Source organism: Cydia fagiglandana, chromosome 10, assembly GCF_963556715.1.
Source record: "Cydia fagiglandana chromosome 10, ilCydFagi1.1, whole genome shotgun sequence".
In the NCBI taxonomy this organism is placed as follows: Eukaryota; Metazoa; Arthropoda; class Insecta; order Lepidoptera; family Tortricidae; genus Cydia; species Cydia fagiglandana.
In genome coordinates this window covers 14,843,322-14,868,904 of record NC_085941.1, presented here as the reverse complement: position 1 = coordinate 14,868,904, position 25,583 = coordinate 14,843,322, and the positions used below count along the sequence as shown (strand labels likewise).

Sequence of the window (25,583 nt, the reverse complement as noted above, 5' to 3'; positions counted from 1 at the left end):
ACCAAACCACTGGATTGAGCTGCATAACCCTAAAATCCTCTCCACGGATCGCCATTTCTACAGTAGAAAAGTGCGGGAAGCCATTGAAATCAAAAAACATTGCAATTTTAATCGGGACGAGGGTTTTAAGATCTCATCCACATGGAATCCAGTCATTAGTAAATGTAAGCGGAAACGAATATCGACAGTCGATAAATCGAATATCGTTAGTGTTGTGTGTCGACAGAGTGACATCCCTAGTGCGCAAAACGTTCAAACTGATAAACAAGACCAAGTGCGGGTAGTTCGAAAAACTCGCGCGGCTAGAAGATGTTGATGTCAACTTGAGCCAGTCTTCTCCGAGACCACGGGGACAACGCCGTCCTCGAAACGTCGGAGGTAAATCTTAAAACTTAAATACGCGATTAAGTCCCGTTGTGCAGTTTGATAATGTTTAATAATCGTGAAAGTTTAAATCAGTGCAACTAAACCACTTCATGTTTAGGCTCGTTTGACTAGTCTCAACAAGATCTTTGACACTAGGTGATACTCAGAGTCTGATGATGGAGCCGGAAGGTGGTCACCGGTACCAATCAACCATGCAACTAAACCACTTCATGTTTAGGCTCGTTTGATTAGTCTCAACAAGATTTTTGACACTAGGTGATACTCAGAGTCTGATGATGGAGCTGGAAGGTGGTCATCGGTACCAATCAACCATGCAACTAAACCACTTCGTGTTTAGGCTCGTTTGATTCGTCTCAACAAGATCTTTGACACTAGTTGATAAACCAAACACGAAGCCCAAACACGAAGTGGTTCAGTTATGTGATAGACTGGTACCCGACGCCACCTTCGAGCTCCATAATCAGACCCTGAGTAGTATCTTGTGTCAAAGATCTTGTTGCGACGAATCAAACGAGCCCAAACACGAAGTGGTTCAGTTACATGGTAGACTGGTACCCGTGGCAACAGTCCAGCTCCATCATCAGACCCTGAGTGCTATCTTGTGTGAGATCTTGTTGAGACGAATAAAACGAGCCTAAACACGAAGTGGTTTAGTTGCATGGTTGATTGGTACCGGTGACCACCTTCCAGCTCCATCATCAGACCCTGAGTACTATCTTGTGTCAAAGATCTTGTTGAGACGAATCAAACGAGCCCAAACACGAAATGGTTTAGTTGCATGGTTGTTTAGTACCGGTGACCACATTCCGGCTCCATCATCAGACCCTGAGTACTATCTTGTGTCAAAGATCTTGTTGAGACGAATAAGCCGAGCCTAAACACGAAGTGGTTTAGTTGCATGGTTGATTGGTACTGGTGACCACCTTCCGGCTCCATCATCAGACCCTGAGTACTATCTTAAGTCAAAGATCTTGTTGAGCCGAATCAAACGAGCCCAAACACGAAGTGTTTTAGTTGCATGGTTGATTGGTACCGGTGACCACCTTCCGGCTGCATCATCAGACCCTGAGTACTATTTTGTGTCAAAGATCTCGTTAAGACGAATAAAACGAGCCTAAACACGAAGTGGTTTAGTTGCATGGTTGATTGGTACCGGTGACCACCTTCCGGCTGCATCATCAGACCCTGAGTACTATTTTGTGTCAAAGATCTTGTTAAGACGAATAAAACGAGCCTAAACACGAAGTGGTTTAGTTGCATGGTTGATTGGTACCGATGACCACCTTCCGGCTCCATCATCAGACCCTGAGTACTATCTTGTGTCAAAGATCTTGTTGAGTCGAATCAAACGAGCCCAAACACGAAGTAGTTTAGTTGCATGGTTGATTGGTACCGGTGACCACCTTCCGGCTCCATCATCAGACCCTGAGTACTATCTTGTGTCAAAGATCTTGTTGAGACGAATAAAACGAGCCTAAACACGAAGTGATTTAGTTGCATGGTTGACTGGTACTGGTGACCACCTTCCGGCTCCATCATCAGACCCTGAGTACTATCTTAAGTCAAAGATCTTGTTGAGCCGAATCAAACGTGCCCAAACAGGAAGTGGTTTAGTTGCATGGTTGATTGGTACCGGTGACCACCTTCCGGCTCCATCATCAGACCCTGAGTACTGTCTTGAGTCAAATAAATACATATAGAATGTCCGGTCGTTTCAAATATTTTTAATCCTGTCCGGTAGTTTATTAAACTGTACCATTATAAATTATAATACTATAAAAACAGTGCTAGGATCAAAGTCTCTCGTTGCGGTTTACACGCACACAGTATAGCGTTTTACACGACGCCCGCCGCACACAATGATAAAAAACCTCGTCGTCGCCGTTGAAAATGTGCGGAGTCGACCGACACACGTCCTACCTGTACAAGCTCTGCCGCGGCACTGAGCTGGCGAGCGCGCGTCATCGGTAATATAGAGTAGTTTTCAAAAAATTGCCAAAAAATTATAGTAGAATTTCATAAACACTAATGTATACCAACAGTATACCAACAGTATAAGCAAACGTTGCAGATTGCTTGAGTATGAAAATGACTTCGATATTAAGTAGATTTTCGTAGAAATTGACACTTGTTTCGGAGAGAAAATTGAGTTCGTTTTACTTTGATTTTCTCTTTCTCAAAGGTATGTAGGAAAAATATCGTTTGATATGCCTAAAGTACAGGATATTAGTAATACAAAATAGCCAGGTTTAGCACAGTAAACTTCTCAACATTTCCAAATAAGAGCTTGCCGTTCAGTGCTTCACGGGATTTTTCGGAAACGACCATCAGAAAAAAATTCATTACTAATTTAATAAGTCTTTTTTCTAATATTTACAACGATATTTAAAAGGATAAGAAGACGCTTTTACTGGAACAAGTACTCATTGTTTCTAATAATGAGCACAAAGTCCTGAATTTCGTCGACTAGTATCATCAATTTTGCATTATTTCGACTTTTCTTGTAAGAGCGCTCTTAATTTTTTTTTATTTAACTAATATCAATAATATCATGAACATGAAAAAGTAATTTAAAACTTAAACAGCCAGATTACATTTAGATTTCTTCGCTGATTGTTGGCTATTTTACTTGAAAGTTCTAAGAGTTACTTGAGGCCCAAAAACTATTGTAATAAAGCTTCACGAGTCATTTTTGAGACAATCAAATAAGTATCAGTTACTTCTTTAATTTCGCATCTTAGTTTCTATTAAAGTTGCCAAAAACAAACGTCAGTAGGGTTAAGTTTTAATTGGGTAGGTTTAGGCTTAATTAAAATATTACTTGCGAGACAATGCTGTGCTTGAGATCCAAAGCGGCCTAAATGCAATTTATTTCCCTCGCAATTTTAGCGTTTATCCTTAGGAGCTTATATGTTAGAATAGCTTATATGAAAACGGACTTGGGCCACCTTGGGTTTTAAGTATAGAATGCCAGCTTCACCGCACAGACGTAAGCGACTTTTTCCTTCCAGCGACGTTGAATAAAGATGCAGTAAGTCCATACGGCGTTCATAGTGTCATACGGCTTTTTAGTTTGTAATGATAATATTGACATACGCCTTATCGTTGTTGGGACGACAGATTAGCGGCTTGTAAACGCCCGCTGTTGACGTTGATTTGGATATAGCGGATAAACGGTCGCTTTTGTTATGCTGGAACTGAATTTTGCCGCGTTTCGTTAAATTACGCGCCATATAGAGCGTAGGTAAAGGGGGTTAAATAAATATCTGTTGGTAATGTTTGCTGAAATTTTAATATTACATTGCTCCTCTTACATTCCTGGTAAAACCAACATGAACACAATATATGACAAGGTTTGTGTTTTAACAAATGAAAATTGAGGAGAAAAAAACTGTGTTTTTTTATCGGTTTAACCACACATTGGGGTAAAAACGTTGCAGTGTTCTTACCCAATTACTGTCCTTTGCTGGTGACTGGGTAGGTATGTAGTTGTCCAAAACTATATGTTTATTTTTCATTTTAAATAGTTGTTGCTGAAACATTGTAATAGCAAGTCAATGCCCTGGCAAGCTAATACTTAATTAAATTAAATTAAATTAAATAATTATTTATTTCAGAAATTAAATTTCCATAATATATTAGTAGCTTATTCCAATTTACTTTTCTTTATTCATCATTTTTCTTAGGCTAGGGTTTTTAGTAGCTTATTGTATCTCCTTTTTGGACTTCACGGGCCTATAAATCCCGGTCTTTTGATAGGCTTGCGTGGGGATATAGATCCAACACGTAGAGGCCCTTTGGAGAGTTTTAATGTCATGTAGAACGCCTGCTGGAACCCGTTCACAGGCGCAACAATAGACACCCGTGAACCGGTCGCAGCAGGCATTGGGACTATTGTAGAAGAAGTGAACAGTATACCGGTTTATGGATTGATATTTGGGTGGACAATGAGACTGGGCTATTGTAAAAGAGGTCCGGACACCTGCCATAACAATGTAAACACCGTCATCGAGGCAAGCGGTGACTCGCCGCTTACTAGATGGGCCCTGTAGCTTATTATTATTACTCTTAACCTATGTTAGTGACTAATATGCATAAAGTTATATTAGTATCATAACTATTGTGCATGGTAACGGGAGTTACAGACCTAGAGTTTAGTTTGAATCAAATCGAATTCGTGGGAATATCACCATGGATATATGAAGACGAAAAAAAACGTTTGAAATTCTTTTCTTTTGCTTAAATAATAACTTACGAACAAACGAATAAATTACGAACGCGCGAACCTGTTTTTATTTTGTCAATCCCAGGAGATCGCAAATAGACATAGGAAAAGGTGACATGCAACCCTTCCTCCTTGAGTATCGAGATAAAAGGTATTCCGACCTTATAAACTCAAGTTCAGGCAAGAGTGTTTGTACCATCAGCCATCGCCCACATTGTTAACCACACATCGGTGAACCTTATGCCTTTTGTAATAGGAGTGTTGCTGTTTTTACGTAGGTACGTCATATGTCCAAAGAAAAAGATACTCGTAATCTGTACCATGATTAGCTCGGAAATCTGTAATATTTAATATAAAATTGTTATACGCAATAACATGATGACTGCCATAAAATCATAAATAAAAAAATTGTAGCAAAGAGACTTTTAATATTTTCTTAACGTATTGTTACGAACTTATAACAAGTGACCTTTGCCACAACAGCCTTTTGGAAAATTTTGCTAAGCCCAAAACTTTCAAGAAGAAAACTCTCCTCCATTGTTTTGTATTGAAATTGTGACGTGCCCTGAATTACTCCGTGGCTGGATTATAAACCACACTTCCTAACTCATTGTTTAAACCGCCCTGAATGGAATAATAAAAGGCTAAATAATTAAAACAATTGAATTATGCGGCTAGATTTTAATAGAATGTTTTGGCTTTTCGAGGTTTACTAAAGCGGCCGGGAAGTGGCAATCTGACTAATAAAAGCGCTGCTGTGTAAATATTTTTCTGTATAATTTTGAGTATTAAATTAGGTACCTACTCCATTTTCATATAAAAAAATCTTTCTCATAATATATATTTATTTATTTAAACTTTATTGCACGATAACAAAATGTACAAATGGCGGACTTAATGCCTTGAGGCATTCTCTACCAGTCAACCATTGGGTCAAACAGAAAACTTGTAATTAGTGCAGGATTGTAGGCAACGAAAAGAATCATATATAATAATAATACTTATGAATATGTTGTTATATATATGAATTTGTTGGCACTTTTCAAATATGACTTGATACTCTGACCGCATTATTATCCTGTTTTTTTTTTTATTTATATAATTTGGAACTTTATCGATTGCTTCAGCGATTACTTAGTTCAACCGTAAATGTTGTACCAGAAACGGTACAAACTGTATAAAAACATTAAACATCTATGGCCAAAACCACTCGGGCATATGAAATCTTAAATAAATCCGTTAATAATGTAGCTAAGGAAGCGTGAGCCCCATAAATCAGGCGCGTCCCGTAAATTACTATCACACCCGTAAATTTATAGGCGTGGTTCCGTATGCTGTAACTCAGCTGGTGCGAGGAAATAGTTGAAAAATTATGTGCGTGCAGTTTTTCCTCGACAATACGTAACGTGATGAGAGTGAGTTATAGCATTATTGGACGTGGTGGGGAATCAGCGTTTCTGACTGCTGACAACGCGGTTTATATTCCCGATCTAATAACAATGCTCGGGAAATATCTTATTCCTTCAAAAAGAGGAAATACGCTCCCAATTTTTTCGGACCCGCACACTCGCACGTCGGATGTCACAATACCTACCCCAATGTAAAGGCCGCCTAAAGTCGTAGGCATCCGACGCGACCGACCTTAATGCATGAGTCCGACATATACCTATCGATGCTTTATCGAGCAAATGCGTCTTGGAATTGAAACAGATGTCTCGTTCCATCGGATACAGTTTTGCTTGGATGAACGGATGCATTTGAAGACCGGCCCCTAATTCTGATTTAATGATTTGTTAAAGTTTTGATCTTGTTATGATACGACCTCGATGGAAATCACAGTGAATATCATGCGCAGTAATAAGTGCGAGCGAGATGCCTAATGACACGACTTCCAGGGAATTCCCGTACACCAATTAGCGTGAGCGATCGTCAAGGTCATAACAGTAACAATATCAAAACCTTAACAAATGGTTAATCCAAAATCGGCCTCCGATGTCCGATAACAACAGTACATAACAACGCCGAAGAAAAAGTAAAACACGTTGATTTTATTTCAAAAGCCGTTTACTATTAAGACAGGTACTCAAATATAATTAGGTTAGAACATTAAACCCAACCTGCTTATTCCTACATTACCTTCCCAGTAGGCAGTAGCCTAGCAAATAAAAAACCTCATAAACTTAACACTGCTCCCACCCTATAAAGCCAGGGTTCACCAACCTTAGGTCTATCAAAGAAATATAACACAAGGTTAATTGCGCGAATTCCGGCCCGCCATCTTGTGTGTTTATTGAGTAATAGAAATTCCTCGGCCCCATGTTTGCTCGCAGCGAGAAAGTTCGCATTCTGTGCTACAATAATATATGTACCAAGAGTTTACAACTACGCATTGACAAGGATACATTTTGTGAAATGGACTGGTGTAAAACAAACTGAAACGAGTACAACAAAAAGTAGCTGTACATATATTGTGAGAAACGGCCTAGTGATGGTACGATCTACCCAACACTATTTACTATTTACGATTCGGGAAATGAATTAGAGATTCACTAGATATGAAATAGTAAAGGTATGTGACGTTCCACGGCAAAAGGTACCTTATGGCGGTTGGCGCTTACGCTATGATTAACGCCGCTCCAATATTATTGAGGCCGCCATAAGGTACCTTTTGCTGTGGAACGTCACTTATATTTACTATTTCATATCTAGTGAATCTCCAATTTATTTCCCGAATCGCGCCGTAAGTCTTGGTCAGGAAGCAGCTCTCTTCTTTACACGTAAATATGAAATAATAATATGTGCCTATACACGTATTGTGATCAATCTTTCTCTCTATATCTACATATACAGGTGCTTTCTAGTATTCTGTACGGGAGAACCTAGAGGTGCTCCAACATTTATAAAGTGCAGCTACCTACTTCATGATTGGGTTTGATCTCGTTTTGACATTTCACAATATGCGGTATCTACAAGCAAATACGCTATTAAAAAGCAAAACATTGACGGCTCATTTTAATGATCTTACTTATTTAAACGTAATAATTAAAGCCTTACGATTAACCAAATATATTAAATACTTACATAATACGACCGTCCAAGACCACCGGTGGACGGGCAGCAGCGTCCCTCAATTTCGGTGTACTCGACTGCGATCGCCAACCCGCCTGCCAAGCGTGGCGATTATGGCCCCCCAAAAAAGGGGGAGGCCTATGTTCAACAGTGGACGTCTTATGGCTAAGATGATGATGATGATGAATAAGTAACACGATAAAAGCAACATTATCCCAAAAATAACGTTTTACACAACATAATCAAGACGATATTATATTTTTTGGTCACAAATCGGACACATGCCTTAAGGGTAACATGGCCGACCGATAGACGGTAGATGTATCTCGAGAAAGGACATGAATAGAAATGGTCCATTTTCGCCTTCCTTCCGCATCGGTGACGTGGAGCGTAAATAACTGATATTCTACTGTTTTTTCTTTGTCTTGAAAAGGTCTTGGACTTAGTTATAAATATACAGTATATAAACAAACTAAACCGATTTACTCAAGCCCGTTAATGAATGGGTCACACTGAGCAACTTTTACTATGGCACCGACCCCGAAATCGCGAAAAAAAAATTGATTCTCCCATAGAACATTTCAATGCTAGACCAGCAAAATGTATGAAACAACCAAATGTTTTTTTCGCGATTTCAGTGGTGGTGGATCAGTGCCATTTTAAAAGTTGCTCAGTGTGACCTATTCATTAACGGGGTTGAGTTAGGTTAGGTTTTAGTAAGTTTACATACTGTATATTTTACTTATGTGCATGACTGTGTTCTTAAGCATTGTTGATTCTTGTCAGTTCGTGGTACTTATGCCTAATATAATTAAGAAATAGATTGTTTGCCGCCATATCTTCCAGTTTGAACGGTACCCGCGTTCCTCCGATACAACAAGGAAAATAGTAGTAGTAGTAGTAATCACTTTATTGTACACAACACAGGTTTACAAAAATACATTACAGTAATGGAAGTACAAAGGCGAACTTATCCCTATAAGGGATCTCTTCCAGCTAACCTTCGAGTAGATTGAAAATTGGGAGGCATGCAATTTTTCGTCTCCGAAAAAATGATTGTAACCTATATTTGTGGCTCCTTGGCGGAATAGCTCTACAAAAAGCCAGAAAACACATTTTCTCTTCAATAAGTTTCTTATAAAGTACTAATATTGCTGAGGGAGCAGAACTGTGGGCGACCCAATTACTTACCTCAACTGTATAAAGTATTATAAACCATAGGTTTCCAAAGTAGAATGTCCCTTTATGGACCTTTAAGTTCAGTAGCAAGGTACGCGAACTGTACTGTCAGCAACGAATAGCTTTGTAATTTACGTTTGCTTCAGATAAACACGGCTGGAGAGACTAGAGACGAGAAGCGACGTCCTCACATTTTGCAACCACGAATACGGTCATAAATGAATTGAAATAGGAACTTGTAATTTACTACGTAAAAATTTGGCTGTCTTTATAAGAATTCGAAAAGACTGTTTGTGATTGGTGGTTAGATCTTAAACTGGTTTCTCAAAATTTGTAACGAATGACGTTTGCAAAACCCCACCTTCCGAAAAAGCGCAAATTATCATTTCATTTTCTATTTTGTGCTATTTTCCTTAACTGTGTCCAAGCCACCTTCTTATTCTGTAATTCTGCACCGAAAACTAAATTTATGAGAACATCCACGACGACAGTCTCGCTTGACAACTCAACGTAATTAATTAAGACATAGCTTTCGCTTTGAAGACGCCAGTTCCGTTGCTTTTGTTTTGCAGATTTGCGATTTTAATTATCAAGGAACAAGTATTTTTTGATCATCTCATTGAATCAGAATTGAATTTTGAATTAGCTACCCGTAAGGTAATAGGAGTAAAGGTATTATTGTAAGGTACAATAATTATAATGTATTTCTCTTGTTATGAGGTTGTGGATGGATCTAATTTCTTTGACATTTTCCTTGTATCGTGAGTGCCTAATTGGTTTGTTACATTAATTATTAGGTAATAAAAGGCCACTTATGGCACCACGTAGTACCATTAACATTTACAATATACTTAATTACTACAATATCTGATGTAAACGATTACACCTTTATTCCAACGAACGTTTGGTGAGATTTGAGAAATTCTCTGTAAGTAAAATGAACAATTTCCTCAAGATTTTAACAGTGTTATTTAAAGTTTTTCCTCCATGAAACAAATATCACATACAGTCATACACCCCTATGCTTGCTTGCATGCTTTTATCAAGCTACAAGAAATCTCTAACGCAAACATTTGCCTCGTAAAAGAGATAAACAAAGGAAATCTCTTATCCTCTGCATAAACCGCTTTCGCGCTTTTCAATTCCACCGAATTCCGCTGTACCAACTATTCAATAGAAAACGTAAAAAAAACTTTTGAAGCAAATGGCTTTGGTAAAAAATTCGTCTTAAATGTTCGGTTCAGTGGTTCTCCACTGAGGAATTTGTGGAATCCATCAATTTGTTCGATTTTCTTTAGCACCGAAGGAAATTCCCTCGCGCGCCAATAAATTACAGTACCCTGATTTATTTGGCAATTTCTTAATCTTAGCGAATGGTATGGTGAAGGAATTTTCATATTTTATCGCTTGCCATTAAAATAAAGGAACCAATTTTCAAGCGCTACTTAATTATTTTTAAATATAAATTCCTTTCGTATTCAAATATTTCTTTTGAAATTATCAAGGAATCAATTAAGATAACTTTTTTGGCAATAAGTAAGTTTCTAATTGTAATATTCGTTTATTTATTAGGTGACCTTATTCGCTCATTTTGCTTGCACTTAATAACATTTAAATATTTCCTTACCTTTATCACTTTTTTATATACTTTTTACTGAGGTTCAGTCAAAGAATTTAATTTTCAACCCATTTCATTCCTTGTCACGGTGACAATCAATATAAAAGTCTCTAGAGACCTCATTGTGATAATAAAATGGATAGGAAATGAAATTCTTTGACTGTACATTATAACTACTTTCTCATTTTTTACACACCGGTAACCTACCAATATCAACTCTTTAAACAACCACTAAGTTACTAAAGAAGTCTAATTACAGATTAAACACATAATGAACAACGCGTACATAGATGAAATGCACATTATTACACGAGCCATCACGTACGCGGCAAATTGTCGCAGTAAAAGCGATTTTATATTAAGTCGTAAATTCGCGCTAACAACATACGAACCAATTTTCCACACACTTTTGTCGTTCGCAGAAGCCTCCTATGACGTTATAGAGACGTACGGTCTACGTGCGGTATTGTCGCTTACACCCGTTTGTAAAATAAAAAGCCATGTGTACCTACTTATAACGATGTGCGGTGTCAATTTTGTCGTTATCAGAGGTGTGTGTATAATTTAGTTTATTACTTCTACTACGGATCTGTTGAGGGAATGGATTTTGTATTAAATATTTGTAGAATACTTATAATTATATTGACTTGACTTCTGGTGCCGCCTTTTGGTTATTGAAAGTAAAATCAAGTACTGATTGATCACTTCAATCCAATCAACGGTTCAGAAAGTACACGGTTCGTTAGATTAGGTTACATAATCATAGAAAGTCAATAATGTTGGTAGTAGATAAGCAAAATACTTTGTACTAGTTAATGGTGTAGCGCATAACTCTAGCGCTAGAGCTTTTTTTTTTATATTATGAATGGGCTTACTCATGGCCACAGACTAGCCGAGGCGTAGACGTGGCCTACGATGGAGCGAGCTCGCCCAGAAGGTGCCTGTTCACTCTTGATTTGAAGGTTGTTGTGCGTAGCTATACGTATACGTACGCTCAGCAGTCCAAACGGCAAGCAACTATGTACAACTCACTTTGACAGCACTTAGAAAATTCCGTGATTGCTGTTGTTAATATCAAGACAATACGTAAATTTTATGATACGCGAGTATTGTAAAACAGACATAACCATAACAGAGTTTAAGAAATGCAGTATTATCTTTAACAAAGCAATGTAAGTACCTACACTACGTTTCATCAGTACAGACTGCGACTTGTTTGCCGACCAAAGTCATAAACTTTTTAAAGATTTTTTACGTTTTTGCGAATCAAACATGCATTAGGTAGCTTATTAATCGCTTTATTATTACTTACTTAAAATTACTACTTAATTTTACAGTGCATTTGATTCCAATAAATATCAAATCAGTGGTAATAAAAAAAAAATCATATTACAAATATCAATATGTGCAATAGGTACACACACACAGCACATCACTAGCGTATGAGGCGTGGTACACGCCACACCCGGTATGCTTTTTGAATGGCCCTACGTGACAGCCCTTTTGACACTCGCAATTTATTGGAAAACGTGGCTTCAAAACACGTACCTCATTTTGAAAGTAGGTAGCAAAATACTTTACCCAGGGGCGACTAAGGTTAGTAGCATAACAATATATCTGCGAATTAATATTTTTCAGATGTGAATTTTCTGTAAGGTCTTTCTATTCAACTAGTTCTATGGAGTTTTCAGTTGTTATAAGTAATTATGTATATTTGTAGAACGTTACGTCGTCACGTTCTACAAATATTCTACTTTGACATTTAAGGCTAAGTACAATTGTTACCGCAAATAATTTTATTAGATCTGTGCGGAAAGAGAAGAATCGTGAATGTATTTTTTAGTTGAAGAAATGTTACTTTTGACTCTATATTATAGGTAAGCATTAGTTTCTATACTTGTCTTACTGTATGCTAGTAGGTACCAAAATTTCTAAGCTTATTGTTAAATAAATAAATGTCGAACATTAAAAAATCAAGATTTATAAAATATATTTTTTAATGTGATGTTTGAGGACTAAAGTAAAAATAATTTATGATATTTTCCGAAATGAAATTTCAAAGGTATTTTCTATAAATATAATACCCGCATGGCAATAAAGCGATCGAGATAACTCTTTGATCGCATAAAACGTGATAAATAAACCAGCTGGCTACGTTCTAAAGTAGAGAGGCATGAAAGCATTTAATATTATTTTTTATTAAACCCTTTGACGTTGACTACATGTTTTTCATCTCAAATTTCTGTGTAAGTATTTTTTATAGTGGTTAAATGTTTCTGTTTGGGTTGATAACAGATAGAGCAGATTTTTCAGCAGCATTTTTCATAGGTAGGTACTTATACAAAACGCATACGACATACTTAGTTCAATCCGGATTTGGCGAAATATATAATTTTACACATTAAATTATAAAAACAAAATGTTTTTATTGCATGATTGGCCCATTCTCAAAACTTAATGTGTTACTTGTACCAGAGATATATATAACTTCGTATAAGATAAATAAAGTCTAAGAAAAAAACCTGCCTCAGATGTGGAGAAAAAGTCATTCTCGAATAGATGGCGCCATTATAATTTATACCTTTGGCATATAGTCGGCTAGATGGCGTTGACGACACCGTCTGATATTCAACAATTTTAACACATATCAGTGAAAGAACATGGGTCAGTATGGAACAACAAAAAATAAAAATAATTTATCCGTAAACATATTTTGATTAATTTATACATTTTCAATTATATTTTAAGTTTTAATCGTGTGTCGATATATGGCAGTAAATGTACCGTGACTACAAAATTGACAATGACAGGACCCCTCTATACTATCTATTCTTTTTGCTTGTACCTATGTACATATGTATATGAGACTTTTTATTTGCCACTTTTTCGTAACTTCCACCTATACCTCTACTTGCAGAGCATGGCTTTACATGAGTATTCGAATTTTCGTGTGTATCTTCGCAGGTATCTTTAGTATTTATTAGGCTAGCACCCTAATTTACACATCAACACCCATCTACACCGCCCTTAAACTTTTATACGCATGTCTAAAAAGTTGACACCTACATTGCGAGTTTAAGAGCTAACTGCGCATTACTTCTACTCCAAGTTAGAAGAGTGTAAGTCCATATGAGTCTCATGAGACATAAGTATTTTTATCAGAGAGACAGACGCGTGTTAACAAAAGCGCGTTTATGAGGCGCAAAGTGGAAATGCATGTTACTAAGCGCGCGTGCCGTGGGCCCAGGGGTTTTATGACGGAGACGTGTTTTTTTGTTCGCGGGCTACAAACGTGACGTGCGCTAGGCCAAACAGAGGGCCTACCGCGAACCACGTTCGACGTGTTGCCTCCCTGTCACACTTACGTACGAATTTACAAGTGGAACAGAGAGGCAACACTTCGAACGTGGTTCGCGGTAGGCACTCAGATGCCAAATCTGTGATTTAGTGAAATCCGGTAGTTATTTGTAGGACTCAATGACTTTTAACGTACTTACGAGAGGGGCCCACTGATTAACAGTCCGCCGGACGGTATCGGCCTGTCAGTTAGAACAAAATTTTGACAGCTCCGAACAACTGACAGGCCGATACCGTCCGGCGGACTGTTAATCAGTGGGCCCCTTGGAGCCAGATGATCGGGCTTGAGGAAATTATTCGTGGGTTCTTGAAGAATATTTTTAATCAAATGGCACATGCTTCATCGCATTCAAAACCACTTTATACATATTCCAACTAAAAAATATTAATCTCAGAAGTTAACCCTCCTGCTGCGGCCCCCTGGCTCCTCCCCCAGAGCGATGCGATCATATGACTAATTTCTAATAGATGTTTTTATTAGCCCCTTTTAAGGGTTTTTTCCTCAAAAACGTTCTCTCTTTCTTAAAAGAACGTAAGTGCCGGAAAGGCGCCATTTTGCTGGTAAGGCTTTTTTCAGTTTACCTAGAAATCTGGCTGGAATTTTAAGGACTGATAAACATCTACGATATATTTACGAATACCTATATATATCACAATACAGTGCAGAGCCTTATGCCAATTTTACTTAAGTTATGCTCAGTCAAAACATATTTATAAGGTTTTCAGCAATTTTAATGATTATAAAATATACTAATTAAAATAAGATAAAGATAGAAAATAGTTTATTCAAGTAGGGATATTGCAATGCGCTTATGAACGTCAAATAAAGCTATACCGGCTCCAACCCTACACTTCTGCCTCGAGAAGATTTAAATCCCCCCTCAATTGGAGGAGGGTATCCCAATATGGGACCGGCAACAAACCCGCTATCGCTATCACTAATACTTAAAAAGCGCAAATACCTACGTAAACATACAAGTATACATTCGCTGCCCGACGGGATTGAAAAACGAGGTTTTTTACGTTCAGATTCAACGTGTTAAAAACAAACTAAACAACCCGCTCCACCAAATCTATTTATTTTACCAACCTTTGTACGTGCATTCGGGCACTCGCATTGGATCTATTCAATATGGCTGATTCAAAGAACATTGAATGCCGTTTGGGCTGTCAATAGAATCGCTTCGAGAGTGCGGGTGAGTCGAAGTAAAAGGCGAACCAGGCGGCCTAACCAAGGTGACAATCGCTTGCGCTTCGACAACGAAAAGTATAATGTCTCTCTATCACTCATCCATATTAGTGCGACAGTGACAGTTGCGTTTCGATCGCTACGGAGCGTAAGCGATCGGCATCTTGGCTACGCAGCCTGGCGGCCTAGCCAAGGTGACAATAGCTTGCGCTTCGCCATCGAATCGCTTTGTGTCTCTCTATCACTCCAATATCACTCTTCCATATTAGTGTGACAATGACTTTATTACACTTCGGCAGTAATGCTGATACAGACATAATCCGAATGGTATAGTCACCTGCAATAATAATAATATGTTACTCTTCGAAGGCCGCAAAAATATGTGACACGCTCTTATGACTCTACAAATAAAATCGTGTCAGATACATTTTTGTGGAATTCGTTGAGTAACGTATTATTGCAGGTGACTGTACCCATAAGGGTATAGAGGTGACGGTACCTTGGTTCTGAGAAGAATTCCCTCGACTCGCTCAATTCGGAACATTACGTCCAGGCCGCGTAGCCAAGATGCACATCGCTTACGCTCCGTAGCGATCGAAACGCAACTGTCACTGTCACACTAATACGGAAGAGTGATAGAGAGACATAATGCTTTTCGTTGTCGAAGCGATAGCGATTGTAACCTCGGCTAGGCCGGCAGGTACGCTAACACAAACCGGGACTTAATTTCAGCGTAGCCTACGGCCCGTCTGGGCTCCGAAGGCCAGTAGATAACGAAAATTGCTTGTCAAAGGCTGTTGTTCCGACTATCGGATGTTTTGTATGAAAACGTACAGTAAGTGTAATTGCGATGTCCAAAGGGGAGTAAATAATGTTAGGGCCTCGGGTATTGGTGAAAAACTTGCGTCGGCCGCAATTTTTGAAAAAAAAAATATTTTTGTCTACAGGGAGGGTTATTAGTTATATACGTATATGTTAGTGGTCTACCAGTATACATACATGTATAATATACAGTTATCTACATAGAAAACATCCATAACTCAGGAATAAATATTTGTGGTAAATACACAAATGAATGCCCTTACCAGGATATTAACCCTGGATCTCCTGCTTTGTAGGCAGAAGATCCCGTGAATAATTACCTACTAAGCTTGTGGACCATAGTTGTACTACTGTACCTGTACCACGAGTCACTGACAGTGTCAAAACTGACATATAGGCTAACGCATAAACTAGGAATCCTCTAGACCGAGTTTAGAGCAATTATTTCATTCAACCGATGATGCCAAAAATGCGGGGGTGCGCGGGACGAGGTGAGCGAAATCCCGTGCCGTGATTGGTTCGATCAAAGACACGGACGTCACACAAAGACACTTGACTCGAACATGGAGTAAAATTACCGTATGCGTGGCAGAGGGGGTAGCGCGACTGTGCTCAGTCTGGAGGATGTTTTGTCTGTGGGCTAACGTAAAAGGAAGATACGTTCTCGATAGCGTCATTAGCGTCAAACAGGTAGTGCCAAACTGGTGGTTGCCATACTTGACTATGGTTGAGTAGTTATACGGTACCTATTTTATGGTAGAAATTCTCTGAAATGTTACCTACAATGTGCGATCATGAGTTACCAGCAGCCCGTTTCATAAAAGCTTGTTTGTATTAGGTAGGCAAGTATAAATAATGTATAATAAGCGTCATTTTCTTAGAAAATAAATGAGACTTCCGATCGCATTAAAAGTTACAAATGATTTCTGCAACGGGGTTCATGTTTTGCAACTGAAATAATACCTTACAAACGGCGAGCAGGTACAAAGCAGCCTTTTTCATCATGTCAAATACAGCGATTTAATATTCAACCCAAAAACATTGCTGGGAGGCAATCAATTTAAAACATAATTTCTGTAGGGCATAAATACGGAACACATAGCCCACCGGATTAGCAAGCTGAAGTGGCAATGGGCAGGCCACATTGCGCGCAGAGAAGATGGCCGATGGGGTCGAAAACTGCTCGAGTGGAGACCACGGACTAGCAAGCGCAGCGTAGGACGTCCACCCACAAGATGGACGGACGACCTTGTTAAGGCCGCCGGAAGACGCTGGATGCGGGTCGCTTCCAACCGATACGAATGGAGGTCCAAGGGCGAGGCCTATGTTCAGCAGTGTACGTCTTATGGCTGAGATGATGATGATGATGATAAATACGGAAAAATAAAAAAAGCATTAATCGCTCACCAAAGGCAAAGATTGAAAGAGGCAAGTCTCAAAGGCAGTCCGTACGTTATTTATTGCCACAGTAACGAGTTGCCGACGACTTGAAGTAGGATCATTAATAAGTTCCGTCTAATAATTCCACAAGGTTCCAACTTAGCACTCACCAACATCTAGATACGACTTATTCACTCTACGAGAGTGTTCGTTCAAGATCTGTAACTAGAAATGAAAGGTGATAAGTGACAGTGCTTTGTTTGTGAGTTGTCTCTTTTAGGGTTAGGGGTAAATGTGCCTGTTCTAATCAGATCTAGTAAGACTGATGACTTGCATTAATACAGGTTGGGAACAGATTGGATCAACGGATTGCCTATTTAGAGTAAACATTTCAACTTATTGACTTTGCGTGATGGAGTGTTGCTCAGTTTGTCTGGTACTGGGAAATCCAGAACACTTTCCTCTTCAGTTTAATATTATAGTTTCAATAAAAAACTAATTAATTGATTGACTAGCACGTTATCTTTTATAGCAAAGTAATATTTTGGTTTTAATTAATATGGGTTTCCGCTAAGTAACGCTTGATTCTATTCACTATTTTGTTTGATTTTTCCGATTTAATAATATTGTTAAATCTAAGCTGTGTGATATTCGTATCTTCATCTTCGCGTTGTCCCAGCATTTTGCCACGGCTCATGGGTGCCTGGGGTCCGCTTGATAACTAATCCCAAGAATTGAGGTAGGCACTAGTTTTTACGAAAGCGACTGCTTCACCTAAAAGCAAGTGGTGAATAGGTATCAAATGATATTCCATACATAAGTCTGAAAAATTCATTGTTACGAGCCAGGATTAGAACCCGCGACCTCCGGATTGAATATCGCACGTTCTTACTGCTAGGCCACTAGATAGCGTATTGTATTAATAATATTCGTATTGTACCTATAGTAGGTTGAGTAAGGTCATTTAGCATGCACTTTAGTCTCAGGCGATGCCGCTTGGCACGATTGTTCCTTAGGTCAAACATAGTTAATCTGACCCGGTAGCCAGGAGATCGTACCATGCAGACCCTCCAAAAAGGGGGGTGAAAGGGTCGGCTCCCCAGGTCGAATCTATGCTATATTCCTTCCTAGTCTTAGCAACTAGGGCAAGTTATTGTGATGAATCAAAGTCCTGGGTACAATTAATTACATTTATTCTGCTCCAAGTTCTTACTTCAACACTTTCGACTTTCTTAACTTAACACGCAGTAAGCCTTCCTACTCAATGTTGCCGGTTCAAGCGCCAAAGCGAGAATGCCCCTTCCATCCCATGGTAAGTTACATTTATACTTTTTCATCATTTGAATTGGCGGGTAGGAGAGAAGGGTCATTTTCGCGACTACCAACAGATTAATTAACAAATACTCGGGTAAACACAAATCACATTTCTAATCACTACCCACTGAATGCCATAAGTTTAACATAACTCACATAAAATAATTATAATTTATTCTTGAAATCTTATGAAATATCACACTCGGCCATCCGACTGCGTGCTACCTCCGGTGCACGATCAACAATAATATCACACTCTGCCGTGTTGCCCAATGCCTTTTCAATCCTATTATAGTTAGTCTATTTATATAATACCAGTACTCTTCATTGTACACCAGAATACAATAAAATAATACAAAGAATTACAGCAACTCTAGTAGAGGAAAACTTCAAATTATTTAATTTACTCATGGTATCAGGTACTGCAGATGGAAACTGTATTCATTTTTCAGACTAGTATTGCTGTTACATAAAAAGGGATACCTATTTAAATACCTACTTATACTACTGATCATGTTAATGTTCACGAAATACATCGTCCACACTGTCAACCCTATACGATTTGTTAATTTTGCTAATTACACGCAGGATTGCAGACATTATTATCGGCACGTACTTATAGATAAGCCCAAATTTTATTGCATTGATTTAGCACTGTAACATACTTATTTTCAATTAAGTTCTACTTATAACAAACATGACACGCGCAATAAAATTTAGCCTGATATATCAGAATAAGAAGAAAGACAACTACCACAGCATTAAGCAATAATAACTGACATCACTAATAAAATTTTAGACCTTTTATGGTAAATGTAGGAACTGTTTATGGGAAGCTACGTAATTACATTAATGGCTTAATCAGGTTTGTAATTAACAGATGCAATTATCTAATGTTTTCTCTCTGAATTCAAACATTTTTTTTTCAAATTACAATACTAGTTACATGCTTGATGACATCCTCCACTGTAGGTCCTTCTTGAGCTTTGCCATGACTCCCGCGGTCCTTCTTCGTACGGGTCATCTGAGCGTCGTCAGCGCCTGCTGTGGTGACGACATCTGTCTTCAGGCCCCTCACGCTCGGCTGTCGCAGTCCACAGCGTCCTCTGTGGTAGACCGTCGCTGACCTCCAGCGTCTACTGCGACTCTGCATCAGTCTTGCTCGTGACGGCAGTCTAGATGATCTCGGGGTGTCAATATCAATATCGGAATCCATTTTACCCTGTAATTAAATTTCAGTGCGCTGCATGATTGGTCGTTAAACTTTCTTTCACCCTACACCAGCATAATGCTTTTTCCTGTTTAAACTCTTAAAACTCAAGATAAACCCTTTACACTCTTTAAACTCAAGATAAACCCTTTAAACTCTTTAAACTCAAGATAAACCCTTTAAACTCTTTAAACTCAAGATAAACCCTTTAAACTCAAGATAAACCCTTTAAACTCAAGATAAACCCTTTAAACTCAAGATAAACCCTTTACACTCTTTAAACTCAAGATAAACCCTTTAAACTCAAGATAAACCCTTTAAACTCTTTAAACTCAAAATAAACTCTAACCACAAAATAAACTCTTTAACCACAAAATAAACTCTTTAACCACAAAATAAACTCTTTAACCACAAAATAAACTCTTTAACCACATAATAAACTCTTTAACCACATAATAAACTCTTTAACCACAAAATAAACTCTTTAAACTCAAAATAAACTCTATAACTCAAAATAAACTCTTTAAATTCAAAATAAACTCTTTAAACTCAAAATAAAATCTTTAACCACAAAATAAACTCTTTAAACTCAACATAAACTCTTTAAACTCAAAATAAACTCTTTAATCTTAAAATAAACTCCTTAAACTCAACATAAACTCTTTACTCATTTAAACTCAGCGTATTAGACTCAAACTCGTATTAGACTCAAACTCTTATTAAACTCAAACCCGTATTAAACTCAAACTCTTATTAAACTCAAACTAAAATGTATTCTCTGGTAGCACACTACATGGCCACACTCAAACAGCACATCTACATAGCTGTAAACATTAGACCCGGTTATATGATACCACCTACATGATATCTAGAACCATTAGAGTCTGACTATAGTACACCACATACACGGTGACTAACTACATGCTAACTACACTCTTACCCACATACATAGGTAACTAAACATTAGACCCGGTTATATGATACCACCTACATGATATCTAGAACCACTAGAGTCCGACTATAGTACACCACATACATGGTGACTAACTACATGCTAACTACACTCTTACCCACATACATAGGTAACTAAACATTAGACCCGCGCGGTTATATGATACCACCTACATGATATCTAGAACCACTAGAGTCCGACTATAGTACACCACATACATGGTGACTAACTACATGCTAACTATACTCTTACCCACATACATAGGTAACTAAACATTAGACCCGGTTATATGATACCACCTACATGATATCTAGAACCACTAGAGTCCGACTATAGTACACCACATACATGGTGACAACCTACATGCTAACTACACTCTTACCCACATACATAGGTAACTAAACATTAGACCCGGTTATATGATACCACCTACACGATATCTAGAACCACTAGAGTCTCACTATAGTACACCACATACATGGTGACTACCTACATGCTAACTACACTTTTGCCCACCTACATAGAGAACCATTAGAGTCTGGCCATAGTACACCACATACATGACTAACTACACTTTTATCAACCTACATATGATACCACCTACATGATATCTTAATAACATACATAGTTCGCATACATAGAATACTGTTTATTTGAAAAAACCTTGTTGACAATAAATATCATACATAGACAACTAGAAACATTAAGGTCATAGTATAGTACACCATATATATGGTGACTATAGCTACGCCTCTACCTATCTACATATGCAACTTTAACATTATATCTGGTTATAATATATATATTCATTTCCAAACTAACCAGAGGCGTTAATCAAGCATGACTTGCTATTGGAGAATTTAGCTCATACTAAACATACTATTTAATAGATTAGGTTCAGTATTCGAAACTCAAATATAGGATGTAAATATATGTAAACACTTTCATTTAACGACAGTGCGTATTTCAAATAAATCTGCATATCAACCGAGAACTTCTGCATGTCTTCACAATATGAGCATATTAAAATTTAAAAACCTTTCTCAGTTAAATAAAATTGCTCCTTTTTAACGACAATAAACGTACTTGCCTTTAATGGTACACGTACAGTATATGTTTGTATTTTAATTGATAACGGATTCATTCAATATTTATGCAAGTCGTATCCATTGTGTTCAACTTTGCTAAACATTGATATTACCCAAAAATTTAATTAAAAATAGCATACTACTGCACTGTAGACACTAATCGTAACACGACTCTTGTAAAAAGTTAAGCTTTCAACTCGCTTAGTGCCTGTATTAATTTTGATTACCCGCAGAGTTGTAAATTACAATACAATACAAATACTCTTTATTGCACACCTCAATAAAAGAAGACAATACAAAAGAAAACAGAAATACAGGCAGAGCTAAACAACAGGCGGTCTTAAAAATTACGTAAACACGTAACGTTACGTTAAGTTACGTTACGCTACGGTGGTTAAATTACGTAACAAGTCTTCATTCATTACTTCAACTTGACCGTGATCGTGTATCTGCATATCATTAATCAGGTTTTGAGATTATAAGCATTACACAACTTAAAACTTACTACCATAACGTCAGAGCATATAAAATATGAATATGTAGATATACTAGGTACTCACACGTTCTGGTCCTTTTATGGGCGCAGTTTATTACCACTTCTGGCTTGTGATGAATCAAAGTCCTGGGTACAATTAATTACATTTATTCTGCTCCAAGTTCTTACTTCTACACTTTCGACATTCTTAACTTAACACGCAGTAAGCCTTCCTACTCAATGTTGCCGGTTCAAGCGCCAAAGCGAGAATGCCCCATGGTAAGTTACATTTATACTTTTTCATCATTTGAATTGGCGGGTAGGAGAGAAGGGTCATTTTCGTCACTACCAACAGATTAATTAACAAATACTCGGGTAAACACAAATCACATTTCTAATCACTACCCACTGAATGCCATAAGTTTAACATAACTCACATAAAATAATTATAATTTATTCTTGAAATCTTATGAAATATCACATTATTCATAATTTTTGTATAATTTAGAGACGAGGAATTCATTTTTGAAATAATTATTATACTTTTCCATACAAAAGAGACTAAAGTGCATGCACTTCCATACATTTTTGTCCCTTACTAAACCTACTATTAGTAATCATTCATATCATAAGCATACTAATTCCAATCAATTGCCAATAAAGCTTTCATTAATTTCATGTTATAGGTACAGGAGACTCTATAATATACAGGGTGATTCATGAGACGTGAGCAGGACTAATCCTGCACACTCAGTAACTGATAATTGATCGATCACCGTCGTATTTAGGTGAAACAACCACACTTTTTCCTAATTTTTAACATTTTGGCGAGGGCAAATTTAATTCTCTACAATCATGGTCACCCTACAAGATCTAATTAATAAACATAAAACCTCTTTAACCGTCATGACAGCATTATGATTACGAAGAAAATAAACTGTCAAACTTGAGTGAGATACGAGTTTTCAAAAGTAACCAGACCGTGATGACATTCAATTTGACACAGGATATCGGTAGTTTAGTATTCTAATTGTAGGGTGACCATTCATGTCGTAAATAAATTAATAACTTCTTTTTTTCAACTTGACTAGAAAACTAACGTTAACCTCACTAATACTGATACAAAACAGTTGCTTATAATTTACGAAATGCGCAGTGTTAGTCCTGCTCACGTCTCCTGAATCACCCTGTATAACCGTGGCTCGCCATGTAACTTTGTCAAAATGACGTAATAAATTAAATCATAAGCAGTCTCTTTATCATTATTAATTGGACATGGTACCATGTAGGCCTCCTGGAACCCTGGTTCCATTTTACTCAGATACATATAGATTTAGACCAAGAAAATTGTGCAGCGATTTTGATAGCCCACGCAGTGCAAGTGTTATTTATACGTCATAATTTCATAGAAGTTTGACGTTTAAAATAACACTTGCACTGCGTGGGCTATCAAAATCTCTGCAGACTTTTCTCGGTCTAACTTTACCAACGTAAACAAACCAACGTGCGCTTATTTGCAAGTTACGACTCTTTTATAGGCAACGTAAAATAATATTAAAATGAAAACATAACTCTCGCATTACTCTTAATGGCCCAGAATGTCCGTCCGTGTTGCCTTAATGTGCCTATTAGGGACACAATTAAGGGACTGGGAAATAGGGCTCAGTGTTAGTAAAAATAGTGGTTTTGACTTTGTATTTTAATTTCTTTCTGTGTAGTCAAATCAGGCTAAATACTTTTATGTCGCTCTTCATTGTAAATGTCAGCATTGTTACCGTTAATTTAAGTACAGTTGGAAACAATTTATTGCAAGGCACAGGGCATAGCCATATCCTTTTCAATTCTAAAGTAGCTGAACTGTGGATGTACCTACATACACAAAATGATAAAGTTCATAGAGACAATTCACAGAAACTCGTTGGTGTGTTAAATGGTAACCCACGGCCTGGGTTTAAAATACATATATTCTTTACCCAAAGGCTTACTTTAGTCATACAAAGGAGCATTGCTGCCTCAGTGGGACCTCACTAATTCGGATGGGCAATAAAGTATTCCCCAGCCACAATTAGGGTTGGACGTCTATTTGCACTTTATTTGAGATAAGTTTTATGACTTTGATGTTCACATTAAAGTTGTACGAGTATTGCAAACAATTTAATTTGACTCTGGAAATAACATATTAAATTTCCTTATCAGTATAGCTGGAATGCGAGGCACTCAGGTATTCCCTTACACCCTGTAATCTCTGTATTCAGAAGGCAAACTCCTGCGATTTATTTGCTTCATTAGCAAGTGATGTATTCCTCGCACTATCGTGGCTAACGAGTGGAATAAATCCGGGTGAGTTCCCAATCAGCTCCGATTGCTACTTACGTTGCTTTATTTGCATTAATTGCCCTATTTAAAAAAATACCTTGAGTTTTAATAAGGATCTTTAAATCAGATAGTGGAAGCAGTGGGGAACTATTTTTTAAGTTTATTGAAGCGGTTTTTAATGTCTGTACGTTGTACGTAAAATATAATTTCTTTTCGAATTGTGAAATGAGTTTTAATTTTGTGTTCTTACGTTTCTTGCGCCAAAATTATCAACCCGTTAAAGTGTATAAACTGAAATAAATGTCATATACTAAGAAAAAGTGACCAAGGCCTCCAGTGCCCCAGGCTGGAAACGAACCAGCGTCCAGCGTGGAGCGGCGTCAGCGTAATTTAATTTGTTCAAATACTTCCGTTAAAGTGTATGTTTCATTTGAATTATTTTTGTAGATAGGTACTAAAGAGAGACGTCCGCTAGCGATTTTTTTGTTTCTTTCAATAAAAAATCTCATCTCATCGATAATGAATACTCGCTACGTAACTGTACTTAGTAATTCATACTTACTAGTTAGCCTGCAAGGTTCAGCATCGGCAAAGTTAGGATGATTATGGTTGTGAAATTGATACAAACGTAGATACATTCACCCATTAATACACACAATAAAATGAAATGTGTTTGGATTTGGTTAAGATTGCGAAACATTAATATAAATCAAGATAAAAAAAGATAAAAGATAAAAAAAATAGTTTATTCAAGTAGGCATATTACAATGCGCTTATGAACGTCAAATAAACCTTTACCGGCTCCAACCGTACACCTCTGCCCCGAGAAGATTTAAATCCCCCCTCAATTGGAGGAGGTATCCTAATATGGGACCGGCAACAAACTCGGCGGGACACATCTTTTCAAAACATTATTACATATTATAATTAACATACTTTAAATGCTACCTACTTTACAAGCTACTTTAAATGTGACATAACAATGTCCATCAACAACTTTAC

General features: G+C 37.5%; 1 protein-coding gene across 1 annotated transcript in view; it reads right to left on the bottom strand.

The window, feature by feature from the left end:
* Positions 1 to 25,583, bottom strand: part of LOC134667950 (delta-1-pyrroline-5-carboxylate synthase) — a 267,662-nt gene that overhangs the window by 241,010 nt on the left and 1,069 nt on the right. The window lies entirely within an intron of this gene.